The sequence below is a fragment of the Camelus ferus genome, chromosome 5 (genome assembly GCF_009834535.1).
Source record: "Camelus ferus isolate YT-003-E chromosome 5, BCGSAC_Cfer_1.0, whole genome shotgun sequence".
NCBI classification, from domain to species: domain Eukaryota; kingdom Metazoa; phylum Chordata; class Mammalia; order Artiodactyla; family Camelidae; genus Camelus; species Camelus ferus.
This window is the reverse complement of record NC_045700.1, coordinates 36,083,759-36,101,972: the sequence shown is the minus strand read 5'-3', so window position 1 is coordinate 36,101,972 and position 18,214 is coordinate 36,083,759. Positions and strand designations below refer to the sequence as shown.

General features: G+C 32.7%; 1 protein-coding gene across 2 annotated transcripts in view; it reads left to right on the top strand.

The window, feature by feature from the left end:
* Window positions 1-18,214, top strand: part of BAZ2B (bromodomain adjacent to zinc finger domain 2B) — a 290,588-nt gene that overhangs the window by 23,179 nt on the left and 249,195 nt on the right. The gene's annotated exons all lie outside the window — the stretch shown is intronic.

Here is an 18,214-nt window from a genome sequence, read left to right as displayed (position 1 = left end):
TCCAGAATATGTGTTTACCTTAATATATAGCATTAAGCAAAATAGATGCTCTAGGAAATGCTTTACGGTTTTTTTTTCTGATGGCTTCACATAGTTCCTGACATAATATTACATCCCCTAGTTGAAATAGCAAGACTCTAGATAATCTAATCTCTCTGCTAGCTGTAAATTGTTGATTTGTTTTAATTTTTTTCCAGATAACTTTTTTCAGTTTTCGTTTTTTAAGTATTCATTTTTAAATACTATGCAGACAGAAATTTAAGACCACTAGGTGGGGTTGTAAACAATACAGTGTTTATTGTTTGTCTTGTGCTCAGAAGTAACTTGATACAGTTTTAAGCGTAATTCCCTGAAAAGAGTGGAGAAAACAAAAATAAATGCACACAAGTACTTGTTTTTATCTTTCTAAATGTCAGTAATCTGGATTTGGGAAAAATTAATCTTCTCAATTAAGAATAAAGTCATCTGTGCTTAAATAGTATATTATGAAACCATGGTTTCTTTGAATGATTCCCCATTGTCACAATATGTGATATTCATTGTTTATAGGTTTACTTTGTCCTGCTACATATTTAATGATGGATGTGAAATCCGAAATAAAATTTAACAATTAAGATATTGTAACTTCTTCTTCTGGATTTTTCCATCCTCTTTTTGATATTATTAAAAAAAGAGTGATCATTTGTTTCTTTAAAGATACATCTAAAAATTGTGTTAATTTCATGGCTTAGTCATAATTTTTAGATTTATACATATACTTAGCAAAAACACAGTTACACAAAATATTAAGAATATCTTTAAAGAATTGCTTAAAACAAAACACCATTGTGCTATATTAAAAGACTATGCAGCCTCTTTAAAGAGTACTTAGGACAAAATTAGGGAAAGGGAAGGGCTTTTTTTCTTTCTTATCTCTGTAATAAGGGAAGTTGAAACCTTCTTATTTCCTGAGAATTGTCTTATCCCATACTGTATTTTTATTACTTTTCAAGCAAATCGACATGGTTATTGATAATTATATGAGCTCTGGTATCTATACATTATATCAATATTGAAGGTTCCCTGTCAGCACAGTACAGGACTTCTATCCCATAAGGGCTGACACCTTGTTTTCTTTTAAGAGTCTGTCTTAAATTTCTAGTTTTTCAGTGTTTCATCCTCAGTATTTTGACTTAGCTAAAATCAAAAGGCTTTAACATATATATTATAATTTATATAATTTATCCAATAGGGAAATTCATGCCAATTTCTGACATAATTGCAATTATTACATATTTGTGAAATTCTCAGGTAAAATCTAGCTCAGAAAAGGAGGTCTGAGACTATGATATAGTTAATATTTATATCCTGGATGAGTAAATGTAATAATTTTTAAGGGAATAACCCTTCTTGTAAGTGAATGTCCACTTTTTTGTGGAGGGGTTAGGTTTATTTATTTATTTATTTACTTTTAGAGAAGGTACTGGAGGTTGAACCCAGGACCTTGTGCATGCTAAGCATGCACTCTACCCCTTGAGCTATACCCTCCCTGGCGAATGTCCATTTTTTTAAGACTGTGATTAAAACATATATAACATAAAATTTACCATTCTATTTTAAAAAATTGTGGTAACAGTACATAACATAAATTTTACCATTTTTAACTGTGCAATTCAGTGGCATTAATGACATTCACACGGTTGTGCAACCATCCGCTGTTTCCGAAAGTTTTTCATCACCGCAAACAGAAACTCTGTAACTATTGAGCAATAAATCCCCATTTTTACCCAGCTACTGGTAACCTCTAATCTACTTTCGGTCTCTGAATTTGCCTTGAATGACTTGATTTTAGTATGATTGTATATTTTTAGATTTTCTACTTGGATGAAAAACATTTCATGTGGTAAAGGTCTACTGTTGTCATGTAGAAGAAATAAAATATAACACTGAACAGTACTGTGTACATATATTCAAACACAGATAGCTATAAAATATCGCAAAGAAGTCACTAGTATCTATAAGTTTACTAAACATCTTATCCTTAGGGTTTCCTAAGTATTTTCAGGATGAAGTGAGCTTACAACTATTTTGTATTATGATGTACTTTATCTTAAAACAAAAAGTAGGGAGCACGTGTACATACATACATACATATGTAATTAAGGTCCCTATTTTATTCACACCAAGGTGACAAATATAATAAAATAATATAATACAGAAAGTAAATAGAGGCATGTGATTTAGAAGGAAAAAAGTTTTTAAAACATGCTTCATTTTCAAGATTGTTCCATTTGTGTAAGTGTTTCAAGTTATACACAAGACACATTAGTTTAAATCTATCAACAGAATTAGCAAAAAAGTGGCATAAAAATATTTTTACTGATCTTAAGAAACTGCCTCTCGGTTGAAATTATTTTAAAGAAATGCTTTGCACTATAAGCCAAACATAGCCACTGGAGTTTTTCTAAACAAGAGTCAACAGAGAATTGTAAAAACTGGTGTCAACTATTAACTGTTAATACCTAGAATTTTCTGAAGAGGAAAATTTAGACATGATTCATAATTAAAAGCTTCAGATTTTGGTGTTGCTAAATGGGAAGACACAGTAAATAGATCAACAAGTGAACAGAATCCTTTTAGAACTTTCTGTGCCAAAATTATTATTTGATTCATATCATAACCAGATATATTGACTAACACTGGTTGATAAGAGATAATTGAAGCCCTTCACTTAGACAAGCTAATATTTTGTTATATTTTCTAATAAATTGATATACTGGTAAGTATAAAAACAGATAATAATGAAGTCAGTTGAGGAAATCTGGAGAACTAGTTTTCTGTACTTTATTTTAGGTAAAATGTACCTTAATTATTCCAGAGAAATAATTGTTTGATCTGTTTTTTTTACTATCCCTTAATGACCTTTCTCTGGGTTTCATAATTCTATAACTGGAAAGGCTTTTTCCTTTATAATGTTTCACTTACGTTGCCATCACATCTTTATCCTGAACTTATCCTTCATGTCCTGTCTTGGGTAGAAATGGAGACTAGGTCACTAATGCATACAAATTTTTCCTGTCTCTGATTGAGGAATTAAAGGGATTTTAGAATTGTTTGGCTCATTCAGCATCCATTAAATTACATTCTGTTGTGCTTTCTTGTACTGAAGTGACTGGGAAGCTAAATATTGTATTTCCTGAATCACTTGCTTCTAGAGTTCTGAATTCACATTAAATTCTTCTAATAAGAAATCTAGAAGGAAGAAGTGAAGGCTACCTTTTCTGCAACTCTTGGTTTTTGCTACTAGCCAGCAGGTTCAAGATACTCAGTTTAGTTTGAGAGTCATTTAAAAAGTCTTTTTAGAACCTGTTCCTCCAGCGCTTGCTGCAATTTCATATTCATCTAATTCCCTGTGTTAAATATCTCTGCCAATAGGGAAATAATTGAAGCAATGCCACAAGTCAGAAAAAGATAAGAATGCCTACTATTGCCATGGAAGTTTTAGAAAGGTAGAGAATTTACAGGCTTAAAAATTGGAAAGGAAGAGGGAAACTGTTTTGGTTTGTAGATGGTATAATTCTATATCCAAAAAACCCCAAAATAATGAGTAGAAGACCTAGTGAAAAATGAGAGTTGTAAATACTAGGTTATAAAATCAACATAAAAAATTAACATCTTCACATAGACACAAAATTAAGCAGTTAGATGATATAATGGGAGAGGAAACTAGATTTTTAATAACAAAACAAAAACAATCCCCCCCCCAAAAAAACCTAAGCATAAACTCAATACAAAATGCTTAAAACCATATTTAAAAAAAAAACCCAAAAAACTCAGAAAGATCCTAAAGATGAGATGAACCAATAGAAAGGCATATTATGTTTTTGGATATAAAAAACATCATTAAAACTTCAGTTCTTCTTCAGTTACAAATTGAAATGTAAACCAGTACAGATATCCTCTTATTTGTTTCCTTGTTTATTTACAGCTAGAAAAGTAGATTATAAAGTTTATTAGGAAGAACCAAAAAGCAAGAATAACTATGAAAATCCTGAAAAAAAAGAGCAATGAGGGGAGGCTAGATTTACCAGATATTAAAACATACACTACAGCTACCATAATTAAAACAATGGTTCCAGCTCACTAATATAATAGAAGATCCATAATTAGATCCAAACATATTTGTAAAAATAGCATTTACTATCAATGGGTAAAAGAAGGGCTTTTAAACAAGTATTGTTGGGAGAAGCTAGGCAGGCATATAAGAAAAGCTCTAAGTGAAATGTTTCTCACGCCACAAACCAGAATAAATTCCAAACTGAACTGTGAAAGTGGAAATGTACAAAATGAAACTGTACAGGTGCTAGAAGAAAACATGTATTAATTTCTTTTACCTAGGAGCAGATAAATCTTTCCTACCCATGATAATAAAATAAACTATTGATAAAATAATTATAGAAAAACAAACTTCATTTTTCAAAAATAAGTTTTTTTAAAACTAGAAAGTCCAGCTTTCAAACTTATAGAATATTCTATTTTATACTTTTCATCTCAATTCATAACTGTTAACATTTTCGACATTTGCTTTCTCTTTGTATAACACACATTATTACTATTATTATTATTACTACTACTATTGATTTTGATGGACTTTTAAAGAATAGTTGCAGACATCATGACCTCTTATCACTACTTCAATATGTATCATAAAAACAAGGATATTCTGTTACATTACCATAGTGTAATGAAGAAGATCAGGAAATTCACCATTGATCCAATACTGCTATCTAATAATATGCAGTCTTCATTCAAAATTTGTCACTTTTGTCTCAAATGTTCTTTAGAACAATTATTTTCTCATGTATAGCCACATTCCATTAATTGTCATGTCTGGTTAGTCTAACCTGAACTACTTTTAGCCTTTGTTTTTTATGAAAGTGAAATTTTGAAGTGTATATAGTTCAGTAGTTTATAGAATTTCTTTAAAATTGGATTTGTTTTGTTGTGTTCTCATTAAATTCAGTTTATGCATTTTTCATAGCTTTGTTGAAATGTATTTTACATACCATAAAATCAACCCCCTTAACGTGTACAGTTTGGTGGGTTTTCAGTATATTCATAGAGTTGCATAGCTGTCGCTACTATCTAACTTTAAAACATTTCAGACGCCAAAATGACATTAGCAGTCATTTCCAATTCCTGCACGTCACCTCTACCATCCCAGTCCTAAGCAACTACTGATTTATTTCTGTCTCTATGAATTTGCCTATTCTAGACACTGCATATAAATGGAATCATAAATATGTGGGTTTTTAAAAAAAACTGGTTTCTTTTATTTAACGTGATTTCAAGGTTCATCCTTGTTGAAGCATGCACTGGTATGTCATTCATTTTTATTACCAGTTAATATCCCAGTATACAGATATACCCCATTTTATTTATCAGTTCATCAGTTGATGGACATTTAGGTTGTTTCTACTTCTTTTTTTTTTTTGAAGCTCACAGGTTCATTGACTTATCAAGGTGATAAGTGGCTGGAATTAGAGTCGAAGCCATTTTCTCTGAAATCACCAACACTTCATCCTCCAGTGCCAGTTCTGTACCTGTATAACATTTTTTCCTTTTTTTTTTAAACATTTTTTATTGATTTATAATCATTTTACAATGTTGTGTCAAATTTGTTTCTACTTCTTGACTATTATGAGTAGTGTTTCTGTGAATGTTTATGCACAAGATTTTGTGTGAGCATGTATTTTTAATTATCCTAGGTACATACCCAGGAGTGGAATTTCTGGGTCACGTGGTAATTCTGTTTAGCATTCTGACGAACTGCTAAACTGTTTCCAAAGCAGCTGAATCATTTTACCTTCCCACCAGTAATATATGATGGTTCTGACTTCTCTACATCTTCACCAATACTTGTTATTTTCTGTCGTTTTAATTTTGCTATTCTAGTGAGTGTCAAGTGGTATCTTATTGGTTTGGATTTTCATTTCCCTAATAACTTATGATGTTGAGCATCTTTTCATATGTTTATTGGAAATTTGCATTTCTTCTTTGGAGAAATATCTATTTAGATTCTTGGCCCATTTTTTATTTTTATTTTTTTGGAGTGGTAAGTTTTTTTTTAATATATTCTGGATAAAAGTCTCTTGTTAGAGATACAATTTGCAAATGTTTTATCCTATTTTGTGAGTTGTCTTTTCATTTTCTTATTTGTGTCCTTTGAAGCACAAAAGTTCTTAATTTTAATACAGTTCAATTCATCTATTTTTTTTAGTTGCTTTTGCCTTTTGTTGTTGTGTCTAAGAAACCATTGCCTAACCCAAGGTAATGAAGATTTACTTTTATACTTTCTTCTAGGAGTTTTATAGTTTTAACTATTATATTTAGGTCTGTGATCCATTTTGAGTTAACTTTTGTGTATGGTGCAAGGTAGAGGTCCAACTAATTCTTTTGCATGTGGTTATCCAGTTTTCTTAGCACCATTTGTTGAAAATGTTCTTCTTTCACACTGAATTTTCATGGTACTCTTGTCAAAAGTCAATTTACCATAGATATAAGGATTTAATTTTGGATTCTCAGTTACTTTTTGTTGATCTGTAAGTCTATCCTTAGACCAATACCATACTGCCTTGATTACTGTTGCTTTGTAGAAAGCTTCAAAATTGGGAAGTGTGAAATTTCCAACCTTCTTTCTTCACAAGATTTTTTTGGTTTTCCTATATCCCTTGTATTTCCATATGAATACTGGGGTCAGCTTGTCAATTTCGGCAGGGTTTGAAAAAAGCAGCTTGGCTTTGTATGGGGATTGTGCTAAATCTCTTCATGAGTTTGGGGAATGTTGCCATTTTAAGTATGGCAATTATTTCAATTTGTGAACATGGGATATCTGTCTATTTGTTTATTTAATCTCATTCAGTAATGTTTTATAGTTTCAAGTGTAGAAGTCTTGCGCTCCTTTTGTTAAATTTGTTTCCAGGTAGCTCATTTTTTTAGTACCTCCTTTCTTTTTGATACAAGACACTCTATGCCTGTCTTGTATGCTTTTTTTAGTACCTCCTTTCTTTTTGATACAAGACACTCTATGCCTGTCTTGTACGCTTCCTAACCCAGGCTTAGAATGAGCCATTTCTCTAGGGAGCTCTGGTTCTATATAATGGATAACAGTATTTAACAAAATTATCTGGGTACTTGGTGTGTTCTAAAATACTCACTTTAGAGAGGAAACTAAGGCTCTCTGAGTTAAAAGATCTTGTTTTTTGGCCTTCTGTAAATACTATTGTCCACTAAAATGAGCCAGAATTCTTTGGAGGATACTAATTTCATGTTTACAGTTAGAGAAAATGAGACTGGCCTGGAATATATTATTGTTGTGAGAGAGCAAGAATACTTGCCAAGATGTTTAGAAGTGCTGACAAAGATGCCAGCTTCCAAGACCTTTAACTGGCTGAATTTTGATAATTCAAACAAGAAAAAGAAATCCATGATTATAATAGCTAGAACTAGTTGAATCTGGAAAAAGCCCTAAGTCCATGATGATGCTCAGAAAGAACAAATTGTGTTCAGTAAAATCATACCTGCATATGTCTGGGGATCTATAATCCCCAATTACAAAATATACAAAAATATATACTTCATGGTTATTGGCTAAATGACAACGCATCAAGGATCAAGGAGTGGACTATGGAGAAGTGGATTTGTGACTGTGGCCCTTAGACTGTGTTTAATGTAAGAACCTCCCAAATACAAATATCACTGCACATATGTTGAGGGAAACTTTCAGTATTTTATTTAAGAAATACACTATACATCTCTAAATAAAGAAATACAATCTATAGAAAAAGAACCAAATAGAACTTGTAAAGGCTAAAATTCATAACTATAATGAAAAATTCACTAGGTGGGCTCAGCAGCAGATAGAGACTCAGTGGACTTGAAAATTATTAGAAATATTCCAGTGCAATGAATAGGGAGACAAATTGAAGAAAATGAATCTCAGAGAATTGTAGAACAATGTGAAGTATCCCAACATGCTTGTAATGGGCATCCTAAAATGAGAGAAAGGGTGGGGTTGGGGAGAAAAAAAATAACTGAAGAACTAATTAATGAAAACCTCCCAATTTTGATAAAAACATTAACCTACAGATTGCAGAAGCTCAACAAACCACAAACATGAAAAAGACAAGGGACCACATCTAGATACCTTATAGTGAAACTATTGAAAGACAAAGAGTAAAAGAAACTCTTAAAAGAAGCAAGAGAAAAGCAACTCCTCGTGAACAAGACAGCAAAAGTGCAATTAATAGCTAACTTCTCTCATCAGAAACAGTGGCATTCTTAGACAATGTAATGACATATTCAAGATCCTGAGGTTGAGTTTGGGATGGGAACTGACAACTTTAGAATTCTATGTACAGCAAAATTATCCATCAGTAATGAAAGTGAAAAACACTCCTTCTAAGAAAACAAAAACTAAGATTTTATTGCTTAGCTGACCTGTACTACAAAGCATTATTTAATGAAATTCTTCAGGGTAAATGGAAATGATACTGGATGGTAACTCACATCCACATGAAAGAATGAAGAACACTACAAATTGTGGGGGGGGGGGGGGTAAAAACAAAAGACTGTATAATATTATCCCTCATCTTATTTCTTCAAAGAATAAAAGTGTTTAAAGCAATAATGATAGCACTTTATTGTTAGGTATATAATACATATGAAAGTAATATAATTAATAGTACTAATGAGGGTGGTGGAAATGGACCATATAGGAGCAAATTTTCTATAATAGAATTAAGTCAGTATTTCACCAAAACAGACACACAGATCAATGGAACAGGATAGAAAGTCCAGAATAACCCACGCATGTATGGTCAATTAATCTATGACAAAGGAGTCAAGAATATACAATGGAGAAAAGACAGTCTCTTCAATAAATGGTGCTGGGAAAACTGGACTGCTACCTGTAAAAGACTGAAATTAGAACATTGTCTAATACCATGTACAAAAATAAACTCAAAATGGATTAAAGACCTAAATGTAAGACCAGATACTATAAAACTCCTAGAGGAAAACGTAGGCAGAACACTTGTGGACATACATTACAGTAATGTATTTTTTGAACCAGCTCCTGGAGTAATGGAAAGAAAAGCAAAAATAAACAAATGGCATCTAATTAAATTTAAAAGCTTTTGCACAGCTAAGGATACCATCAACAAAATGAAAAGACAACCTACAGAAAGAGAAAATACTTGCAAATGATGTGATTGACAAGGGACTAATTTCCAAAATACACAAACAACTCATACATCTTAATATCAAAGAAAGAAGCCACCCAATCCAAAAATGGGCAGAAGACATAAACAAGCAGTTCTTCAGTGAAGGCATACAAGTGGCCAATAGGCACATGAAAAAATGCTCAGCATTGTGAATTGTCAGAGAAATGCAGATCAAAACCACAGTGAGATACCACCTCACACCAGCCAGAATGGCCATCATTCTGAAAAGTCATCATTGAAAAATCTACAAATGATAGATGCTGGAGAGAGTGTGGAGAAAAGGGAACCCTCCTATACTTTTGGTGGGAGTGTAGATTGGTGCAGCTACTATGAGGACAGTATGGAGGTTCCTTAACATACTGAAAATAGACTTACCATGTAAACCAGTAATCCCACTCCTGGGCATATGTCCAGAGAAAAATAAAATTCAAAAAGACACATGCACCCCAATGTTCATAGCAGCACTATTTACAATAGCCAAGACATGGAAACAACCCAAATGTCCATCAACAGATGACTGGATAAAGAAGATGTGGTACATAGGTATAATGGAACACTACTCAGCCATAAAATAAAATAAAATAATGCCATTTGCAGCAATATGGATGCATCTGATGACTGTCATTCTAAGTAAAGTGGGCTGGAAAGAGAAAGAAAAATGCCATATGACATCATTTATATGAGGAATCTAACAAATAATAATAATAAGGGCACAAATGAACTACTTATTATTTATAACTTAGATGATTAATGTCTTGAATATGTGTAAGCACATACGACTATCCTTTATGATTGGATTACTGCATTCTGTTGATTCTTATTTTGTAGTTGGCTTTATTCCTTTGATAACTAAGTTTAGAAAGCTAAAGCTCTAATCTGTTCTTAGAACAATGATCAGTACACATATGTAAACTAAAAAAAAGTGCAATATACTGTATATATGTATTTACATGCAATATAATGTATATGTGCAGTTGAAAAAAAGAATTAAGTCAGTATTTATCTGAAACAGATTGTCAGAAGTTAAAGATTCATTTTGTAACTTCTAAATCAATGACTAAAAAAACTTCAAACAATATCTAATAATTTAATCAGAATTATAATGTTACATTAAAAACATACTTACAGAATATATGCTATTCTACATGTTTTACATTTGCTGCAATGTCTTTTCAAAGCTTTCTCCCTCCACCCTTTTTCTTTCTTTTTCTGTTTATTTGTTTGTTTGCTGCATACTCATCTAACTCCATCTGGCATTTTTTCAATACACAGCATTAAAGAAGGACCCCTATAAATTCTTAAAACAACTGCTAGCGAATAGCCCTCTAACCTTTAACTTTGAGGGCAAGTTTCTACCTCAGATTGAAACACCTACTGACATTTATCCTGTATCTATTAGTTGGCCTGTCTTGTGTTTTTTGTCTTGGGTTTTCTAAGTTAGTGTTAGACCTCAGTTTACAATGCTTAGAATGTATGTGCTAAATTCAAGTCTGGCTTTCCATCTTTTTTCCACTCCAAGTATGCAAAATTGTTTATGTTCCCACCCTATGCCTCTGTTTCTTTATGTATTTCCTACTGGCAGTTGTAGTCTCTGAAGATATTACAAAGAACAGAAGCTAAGGTGGAACCTTTGTCAGGCTTCTGATTCTGGCTTCCTCAGCATATCATTCTGTACAATTGGGAAATGCCTCTTTTTATTGATCAATACATTACAACATGTGGTGGTTGTTGAGTTCTCTTCCTATCTGTGTTAGTCTGTGCTACTCTTAAACCATGAAATATACTTTAGATTCCATTCCTATTGTTACAACAGTGAAAATCCCCCTAAAGTTTTGCCTTTATTATTTAAAGTTTCTGTACTCTTTTTTTTGAGGTTAACTCCCAGGTGTAGTTACTCATGCTTTTTAATACTCCACTGACTCCCAAAGAATTTTAGATGTAGAAGAATTAATTAGAGATTATCTAGCAGAATTTCCTGTTCAATGAAGATATGGTCAAGAGGTTAAATTAGGATTCTCCTAGGAACAACTAAATGTAACAAGATACAGGCGGATATTCTGATTACCAATCCACTGCCCTTGACAATATTTCATGCTATTTTTCATATTATTTGAGATTATTTGTCAATGAATTCCATTAGAAGGAACACTAATATAGGGGTCAGCATATTTAGCTTTTAGTTATAACTGTGCCATTAATTAGCTGAAAAGTTTGGAAGTTACTGAACTTTCTAATTACAAAATGGGTCCTGTAAGTCAGGGGATCCAGGTTTCCTTTAAGATCTCTTTTAATTTTAAAATTCAATTCCAAGTGGTTTTTATTTATAAGATGCCAAGTTAAGATTAAGTTTTGGTGAGAGGTATTAGGTGACACAAACCTGTAAGCTATGATTCTTTCCAACTCTTTTATAGACTCTTTTAAAGGAATTATAGAATATTTGTCTCAGCTGTGCACAGTTGAGATTATGTACACACTTGAAAAAATTCAAAAATAGTCTAATAGGAGAAATCTTACAGAAATGACATTTTTGAGACTACTAATGTCAAATGTTTATCACTTATTTGTTGGTTAAAATTTTTACAGAATTTTTCATCAACAGGTAGTATAGGAAGTTACTTGAAAATGACATCTTACACACTCAACATCATTAATCATGGTGAAATGTAAACAAACCACAATGAGATACCACTTTTCACTCTACACCCACTAGTGATCCTTACAATGAAAAAGACAAAGAACAGCAAATGATGGTGAGGATATGGGGAAATTATTACCCATATACATTGCTGGTGGAAATACACACACTACAGCCACTCTGGACAATAGTTTGCCAGTTCCTCAAAAAGTTAAACTTAGTTGCCATATGACTTAGCTTTTTCACTCCTAGGTATATACCCAAGAGAACTGAAAATGTACACTCATGCAGAAACCTTTATATGAACATTTATAGCAGTATTATTCATAATAGCCAAAAGGTGGAAACAATCCAAATGGATTGATGAATGGAAAAATAAAATGTGGGATATCCATACAATGAAATATTATTCAACAATAAAATGGAATGAAGTACTGATACATGTTGCAGTGTAGGTGAATCTTAAAAACATTATGCTATGTGAAAGAAGCACAAAAGACCACATACTGTTTGGTTCCATTTATATGTAATATCCATAATAAGCAAATCCATAGAGAAAGTTAATTGGTGGTTTCCAGGAACTGGGAGAGGGGGGGAAGAGGGGAGTTGATAGTGATTGCTAATGGGTATGGGATGTATTTTTAAAGTGATGAAAATTTGAAACTAGACAGTAGTGATGACTGCATAAATTTGTGAATACACTACAAAAAGGAATTGCACACTTTAAAAGGGTGAATTTTATGGCAAGTGAATTATATTTCAGTAATAAAAAACATCTAAAACATGACAAGGTAGGTTGTTGTGAAATTGTTCAAAACAGGTGATAAAGAGAAATTCTTGAAAGCAGTTTAAGGAAAAGAGAGACATGATGTACAGAGCAACAGATGTAAGAATTTAAGCAGATTTATCATCAGAAACAATGTAAAGAAGAACATAGGCCAACATCTTTAAAATAGTTTAAAAAAAAACTATTAACCTAGAATTCTATACCTAGCAAAAATCTTTCAAATGTGAACATGAAGTCTTATCTAGACATACAAAAGCTGAAAGAGAAGTGATTTTTGATAAAGGTACTGTCGCATTATCACTTATTTGTTAGTTAAAATGATGAAAAAATGTGCAGCCTAAAAGTTGAGAGTTATGTTTTATTTGGTGGGAGGACTCGAGCCGGGATGACAGCCTCTCAGATACTCAGATTGCTCTGAGGGATTGCTCCAAAGAGGTAGGGGAGGAGCTAAAATATATAGGAGCTTTACAACAAAGATCTGGTAGATGGAACAATAAAAGATTACTTGTCATCTAAAGAAAAAAAGACATCTCAAGTTAAAAGAATTTAGTGCTTTTCTATGTATGGGAGGAAGCAAACATTTGGGCTCACTGAATTCATTCCTTTGACAAGCATCTAGCTATCTAGGGCCAGTATCTTGTCTTTTATTATTCTGAGTCCCCTCAGAGTGCACCGTTGTAAGTGGCTGCAGAGGCTGGGCCGCAGGCTTGTCTTCACAGGGAGGGGTGGCAGCAGCTGCTGATGACTTGGTGGCTTCAGCATTCTTTGTTTACTGATATGGTTTGCAGTATTTTTTGTTAACCGTACAAGAAAGGATAGTCTTTTCATTAGATAGAGCTGGGAAAATTGGATATCTATATGCCAGAAGTGGATTTTCATCCATGCTTTGCATGATATGTAAAAACTAACTGAAAATGGATCATAGTCCTAAATGTAAATTAAACATCAACTATAAAACTTCTAGAAGTAAAAAAAAAAAAAAAAAAAAAAAAAACTTGTAGAAGAAAACATAAGAAAAGTAGAAAATCTTCATGATTTTTCAAAGATTTCCAAAAGCTAGAACTGTAAAACTAAAATCTGATAAATCAGTTTTCATCAAGATGAAAAATAAACTCTACTCTTGAAAATATACTCTTAAGGGAATGAAAAGATGTACCAGTCTGGGATAAAATATTTGTAAATCATGTATCTAGTAAGAGGACTTGTATTCAGAATTTATAAAGAACTCTTAAAACTCAGTAATGAGAAAACTTACAACCTAATTAAAAATGGGCAAACAATTTGAACAGATACTTTACCAATGAAGATATAAGCTTGGTAAATAAGCATATGAAAAAATACTCAACATCATTAGTCAGAGGGAAGTATGAATTGACACATAATCAGATACCATCAGTTAGAATGACTGAAATTAAAAAGACAGACCACCCTAAGCTTTGGCTAGAATGTAGAAGATACGGAATATTCATTCACTGCTGGTGGAAATGTAAAATGGAAATTGGAAAACAATTTAGCAATTTTTAAAAAAATTAAATATACCTACTATGTATGACTTAGCTATTCCATTCCTTGATAAATACTTGAAGTGGTAAAAAAAAAAAAAGTGGTAGTATACATCTGCATAAAATTGTGTGCATGAACATTCATAGCAGCATTTATTTGTAATAGCCAAAAAGTGGCTTTTACAATCCAAGTATCAATCAAATGAATAGATAAATAAAATCTGGTATTCATACAATGGACTATAACTTAGCAATAAAAGGGAATGAACAATTGATACATGCAACAAAATCAATGACTCTCAAACTAGTTATATGAATGGAAGAAGCCAAACAAAAAATAATGTATACCATATGATTCAATTTATGTAAAATTCTAGAAAATGTGAACTAATCCATCGTGATTGAAAGCAAATCAGTGGTTGCCTTGGATCATAGAGTTGGGCAACATGGAAAAATGTAACATGGAAGAATTGGAAAGGTGTTATTATAAAGGCTCATGAGGAAATTTTTGAGGGTAGCAATTATGTTCATAATCTTGATTATGTTGAAATTTCACATATGTATATACATATGACAAAAACGATCTAATTGTGAACTTTTAATGTGTACAATTTATCATATGCAAATTACAAGGAGTCCTCACTTTGCATGGTTCTAATATGCAGAAATTTCAGCCAGCATGTTCAACTAAATTACACCTATCCCTAAAAACATGGTTCATATTTAATTTACCACAGAATATTTACTGTGAATAATTGCATGAATTACAGACTTTGCTGCTAGCCCTTCAGCTCACAAATCACTATTAAATAACAGATGTACATCATGATTAATGAGCAAGTGTGTTATTTTTTCAGTCTATTGATGATTTTTCACTGCACTTCTGATACTCAGTTCATGCACAAAGAACAAAGCTTGTAGTTGTTTTGCCTCTTTGCCTCTCAACAATCAACTCTCATGACACTTTCCCAAAATGGTTAATCAAAAGAGGAAATTGGGTGACTGTTAATGGTTAATTTTATGTCAACTTTACAGGGCCATGGAGTGCCCAGATATTTGGTCAAACATTGTTCTGGGTGTATCTGTGAGGGTGTTTGGGGATGAGATTAACATAAGTAAAGCAGATTGCCTCCTTCATGTGCTGTGTCCCTGATCCAATCGACTGAAGGCCTGAAATAGAACAGAGAGGCTGACCCTCCCTTGAATAGGAGGAAACTCCTGCCTGACTGCTGAGCTAGGATAGGAGTCTCTTCCTACCTTTGGCTCTTGATTCTGCCAGCTTTTGGACTGAACCTTATACCATTGACTTTCCTGGTTCTCAGGCCTTTGAACTCAGTCTAGAACTACACTATCAGCTTTCCTGGGTCTTCAGCTTGCCAACTGCGGATCATGGGATTTCTCAGCCTCCATAATTGCTTAAGTCAATTCTTTATAATAAATCTCTTTCTATATATATCCTGTTAGTTCTATTTCTCTGGAAATCCCTGATTAATACAGATTTTGATACCAAGCTTAGGGTGCTGCTGTATCAAATACCTAAAAATGTGGTAGTGGCTTTAGAATTGAGTAATGTGTAGAGGCTAGAATAGTCTTGAAGTAAATGCTAGAAATATGGGTACTAAAGGCAAATCAGGTGAGCACTCAAAAAAAAAAGAGAAGAGTTGAGGGGAGGGATTCCATCTTCTTAGAGAATACATAAATAATCATGAACATAACATTGATATAAAAATGATTATTAAATCATTCTGGTGAGGTCTCTGGTGGAAATGAGGACAAGGTTATTGGAAACTGTAGGAAAGGCAGTCTTTGTTATAAAGTGGCAGAGAACTTGGCTGAATTGTGTTCTTGTGTTTTGTGGAAGATAGAACTTGTGAGTCATGAATTTGGATACTTATCACAGGAGATTTCTAAGCAAAGCATTAAAGGTGTGGCTTGAGCCCTCTTTATTGCTTATAGTAAAATGTGAGATGAGAGAGATGAGTTGAAGACAGAATTGTTAAGCAAAAAGGAACCAGATTTGGAGATTTGGAAAAATTTCAGCCTATCCATATTGCAAAAACTGAAAACCTTGTTCTGAGGAAAATGCTAACGGTGTGGCTGAACAACCGTTTGATAAAGAGATCATGGTTGCAACTGATCCCTAAAAGATTTCCACTACTTTATGAAGACCTATTTGATACTGGGAATTGAATGATAAACTATACACACTCACACACTAATATATACACATATAGGTACCATATATATATATATATATCAACCTGCTTTCCAGCTATAAATCTGTGAAGCTGTAAATCATTTAGATGTGCACAAAGGAATAATCCATACAACAGCCTATGACAAACACTAAATTGGTGTAGACATCACTTCATTAAAGTGAAAAAAATTAGGAAGTAGTCATTAAACAATTAACTAGAAGAACATTTTATAAACACTTAATTTCTGTCATAAGGAGAGAGAATAAGTATGATCTGGATAAAAGATAAGTTGAAAACCTAAATTAGAGTAGAAAAATCTCAGGATTAGATAAAAAGGGAGTTAAGTGATGTAAGGGAAGATTTTAAGGTAATTAAAAATGCACTGATAGAATTTTATGCTCAATTGATTTATCTTTCATGTATAAAAAGAATATAAAAAATTCTCAGATTTTCAAAGGCTCAGAAAATATATATTTTCCAAACCCCTATAGAAAAAAACTTTATAAAGACATACTCCTTAACTGAAAGGTGATTTTTTTTAACTCTTAACACTTCAATAAAACAGCTGTGATGTCTGTTTTGCAAATTCAATTGTTAGTTGTAATCTTTACTTTACTTTAGTTTATCAATGGTAGTTGAAACAATTCATCACTATGTCCTTCTTGAAAATGTTTTTAACTCCATTTTTAGAACATCGTTCTTGGCTTTTCATTTATTTCACTGGCCACTCCTTAATTTCTTTTCCTGGTTTTTCCTCATATCTCTAGCTTCTAAGCATTGCACTATCACAGGGCTTAGTTTACCTGCAGTTACTCTTTGATGATCTCATCATTTTATATTTTAAATACTATAAGCAAGTAACTCCCAAATTTGTATCTTCAGCCTGGAACTTTCTCTGAACTCCAAGATTATATAGCCATCTTTGTGCTTGACATCTCCATCTGGATATTTAGCTAGCATCTTCAGTTTAACAAATACCAAAAACCTATTGATTTGCACCAAACCCCAACCCCTTCACCCAAAGTAGCTCTTTTTCAGTCTCTCTATGTACATAAATACTGACTTTTGCCTTCTAGTTCCTAAGAACAGAAACTACGGGGTTATTACTTGAAATCTTTCTCTTATAGCACATATCCATTCCATCAACAGATCCTTTACCTCTACTTTCAAAATATATAAAGAATCTGACCACTTTCTACCACTTCAATCACTACCATCAGATCTAAGCTTATATGATCATCTTTAGTTTGGATTTTTTAGCAACCTCCTATATGGTCTTACTTTAATTGTTGTTTCACTACAGTCTGTTCTAAAACTGAAACCAGAGAGAACTTTTTCAAAGTAAGTCATACCATGTCATTTCTTTGCTGAAAGCCACACAACAGTTTTCTACTCAGGGTAAAAATTCAAAGCCTTTATGTAATGGCTTTAAAAGTCCTGCAAAATATGGCACCATCTATGACACTCTTCAGACCTTATCTCTTGGTGCTCTTCTTCTTGACCTTATCAGCTTATTTACTGTTTGTTGAACAAACTAAGCATGCTCCTGCCACAGGACCTTTGTAAATCTTGTTCCCTCTGCCTGGGAAGCTCTTCCCTCATATATCTATATGCCTAATTCCCTTGCTTTCTAAAAGTCTTCACTCAAATGCCTTATCAATGAGGCCCTTTTTCACCTTTCCTAGAAATTCTTGTACATCTATCTTGCTTATCCTACTTTTCTCCATAATATCTGTCACAATCATGTGTGTGTGTGTGTATATATGTATGTATGTATATGTATGTATATATATATCAAGAGTGTGTGAACTATAGCCAGTAGGCTAAAT